This window comes from Barbus barbus (genome assembly GCF_936440315.1).
Source record: "Barbus barbus genome assembly, chromosome: 34".
NCBI lineage: Eukaryota > Metazoa > Chordata > Actinopteri > Cypriniformes > Cyprinidae > Barbus > Barbus barbus.
In genome coordinates, this window is record NC_136762.1 from 4,299,060 (window position 1) to 4,303,025 (window position 3,966).

Below are 3,966 nucleotides of genomic sequence, written 5' to 3' on the forward strand. Positions count from 1 at the left end.
AAAAATCCATTCTGCAAGTCTGGATTTGTTCGGAACTATTCAGGATTCAAAACAAGCCGTTTCAACCATATTTGTAATTTCTTGTCATTTAACACACATCGTTTTTGACCCATCCTTCAGTTTGTAATGACAAGCAAACAGTGTTAAGTTATAATAGTTAAGTAAAACTAAAACCATCAATTGTTACTTAAAGGTTAACTGGAATAAAATAAAAAAACAACAACAAAACGATTAGATTAGCTTGTAATAAAATTTGAAATGAATTTTAATTGAAAGTAAAATGAATAAAAACCATATAGACTACTAAAAACGACGACAAAATAACTAAAAATACACAATTAAAATAAAATATACGTAAGAAATATTAAAACTAAAATAGTATTTCAGTGTTAATAAAATAACAGTTTAGTGTGTAATTTAATGGCTTGTGGCTATACTTTCTCAACAGTGTAATTTTAACATTTATTCAAGTGCAGTGCAAGTCTATTACCATCAATGCCATTTGTCATACAAATTGAGAGATGAGTCAATTTTCTCTAGTACTAAAAGAGATAGACCTTATTTTGTTCTGAACCTCTCACATTTATTCAACCCTGTTTACTTCCACTTATATAACTTCTGTACAAAAACATGATCTGAGCTTCTGTTTCCAAGTGAAACAGGATAATCATTGAGAATAAACCTAGGGCATTAGATTTAGGAATTGATTGGATAGTGAAAAATGGGCATTCATACCAGAATATAAACATTTAAGAGGGTTTGGTGATGTCAGCCAAAAGGAAGTTTGGTTCAGTGCCGGAGGAAGTGATGAACGATTATAGAGACGATATGTTTTAGTCTGAACTAACATGCACTGATGAATTGTTCACAATAAGATCGGAGCGTGCGTTAAGAATACAAATAGTGTCAATTTAACAATGAAACGTGCAATATTCAGGAAGAATGAACGCCAGCTTGCATTAAATTAAATGTCATAATTGCTCGTTGTCCATATCATAACGGTCATCGGTGTCAGAATTGAAACATGTCTACCGATTGTCACGTTTAATAAGATTACTTTAAATAGAAATACGGATCCGTCTAGTCGCCTAAGGCCTGGACGTTTCCGCCTATTTCTGATTAATTAAATAGATCTTAAAAAGCTCCAAAGTGACACCAGACAGCCTTTTCTCTCTTTCTCTCTCTCTCTCTCTCTCTCCCTGGCTTTGGCTCATTAGTCGGGTCTTGTTTATATTCTCCTCATGTTTGCTCCTCTCTCTGCAGAAAGCTGGACACCTGACAACTGGCACGCGACAGAGAGAGAGAGAGAGAGGGGCTGGTAGAATATGAAAAGGGAGAGGCAAAACGCTCGAATCAGAGAGAGATGGAGCAAACTAGAAGCTGAAAAATAGGGAAGGAGGGAGGAAGAAAGAACGGGGGAGAATTTGCACGAGAGCACCCAGTGCGTGAGGGGAGTCTGTCTGGCACGTGAGGACAAAAATAGACTTCTGCGAGCTAAATATAGCGCAGATCACAGAGCGAGCGAGATGGAGTGAGTAAGAAAGGACTCGCCCGCTCTTTTGGAAATGATTTCTGAAAGAGCGCACCCTCCTCCATCCACCAGCTCCGTTTCGGAAATCTATTTTCGACGTGCACGAAATTTAACATCTATCATTCAAATGAGAGCAGTAGGACTCACTTTAAAAGCGTGCATAATTCAGAGGGAAGGCTCTCAACGTGATGTGTATTTATATGCGCAGCCTACGAGAAAGTATATTTAGAGTTTCTTTCTTTCGTCGATCTGACACGTTTGGGGGTCTTTGTCACGTATGCGTTCGTCTGTAAGGACAGAAACATATGAACGCTCGACTAAAGCATTGCACGAGTGAACTGGCAATTGCAAGCCATTGTTTCAGTGGAAGAGCGAATAACAGATTACAAGCACAGATGTTTTCTGAATTTGAAGTAACATGCACCAATAAATCATTCACAATATCGGTTAACAGAAAATCTTGTGGCTATACATTGTAAACACTGTAAAAAATAAATAAATGTTTAAATTATTTCAGGTGCAAATGTGCATTTCTGTAAATTCAAGATTTTTTATTTTTTTTTGGCAAACTAAAGGTTAGGTCAATTATTTTCTGTATGATGATAACAGAAAAATATACACACACGTTTATTGACGTCTTCTGTTAATGTCACCACATCTGTGCAACCCAGTTTACTTTTGCCTTTTTGGTACGGTTTTGAAAGAAGTCTTAAATGCTACATTTATTTGATAAAAAATACAATAAAAACAGTAATATTGTGAAATATTACTACAATTTAAAATAACTGTGTTCTATGTGAATATATCTTAAATGTAATTTATTCCAGTGATGTAAAGCTGAATCTTCAGCATCATTACTCGTCTTCAGTGTCTCATGATCCTTCAGAAATCATTCTAATATGATTTGCTGCTCAAGAAACATTTTTGATCATTCTTTTTGTTGAAACTGATAAATGAATTTGAACTGAAAGTTCAAAAGAACAGAATTTAGTTTAAATAAAAAATCTTTTGAATTTAATGCATCCTTGCTGAATAAAAGTATTAGTTTCTTTAAAAAAAAGGTAGTGTGTGTGTTATTTGAGCTTCCGTTTTAGGTGAAGCGGAATATAAGAATATATGTGGCAGCACTTGACTTTAGCAGAAATTGATTGCATCATGAAAAATAGGTGTTCTGTATGAGAACTAAGTCTGTTGGTGAGAATAAGATTGGTAACATGCATTAAAGATGTAAATGATATCACACTGACATGTTATTATGCTTGAGTACCCGAGCTGTAAATGCCATGTGACTAATTACTCTAAAGCTGCAAGATTTCATGACTTAAATGGCTGAAAACTGACCATAGAAGATGATCACTTACACTAATGTCTGCTATATCATTATTTTCGCAATGTATTGCATTATGAATTGTGATCTGACACATTTAAAAATGCACCAGTGCATGAAATTAAACAGCTGAAAGCATTTGCAATCATATACTGTACCTATATTTGGTCTTGAAAGTGTGCATACAAAAGTATGAAATTTTACACCTTGATACTTTTTTGCATGCGTCAAATGATGCTACCATATAAGTCCAAAAATGTTAATTCCATAGTTTTTTTTGGTCATTTTTTGCATGCACTGATATAAAAATCTTGCAAAAGGGGGTTGAACAAATATGACTGCTACAGTCCCATGTGTATGCGCACAATGAAATGCATGGCTTTCTGATGTGTGAACCAGAGCTTGTGTGTCTACAGAAGATGGAGTGAGACGGATATGTCTACCCACAGTGATCGGTAATGGATGAGCTGATCCAGGCTTGGCTAAATGTTCAGAGTAATAGATGGAAAGAGCCAAGTCTGTCTAAACGCACACAGAGCCCGTCTGTGATGACTGACAGGTCATCTGTGTCTCCCAGAGCAGACCATGTGTCATCGTTACGCATCCTCGCTCAAAAATCCCTGCAATCCATAATCTTTATGCATTTGTGCAAAGGTAACAAAATGCGATTGTTTACAATTCTGTAAACCTGAATGCAGAAACGTTGAAGAAAAATGCCTGAATTGCCCTTCAGGGATGAGTAAAGCATCGTCCTATCAGGCATCAAGTGCTTGTTTTGCAAGTCAAATCTGAAATAGAAAAGACTCAGGAATTTGAGTCACGTATCAAATTACAAGTCTGGATTTTGATTTGTGAACAACAAATCCACACCACTGAGGCTTATAAAACATTATGCAGCGATGCGCTTGTCACAAAGTGACGACAAACCTGAAATATACGCTCAGAACTGACAGTATCCTAACTAAAATGAAAGCTACAGGGGACATAGCTGGTAGCCTCAGCTTTGTCAAGATTGTTCCCAGAAAAAGAGAGCAAAAAAAGCTTTTAAAAGACATTTAAAAAAATATCCACAAATTCAATGATCCACTGAATAAAGCATTCAAGATCG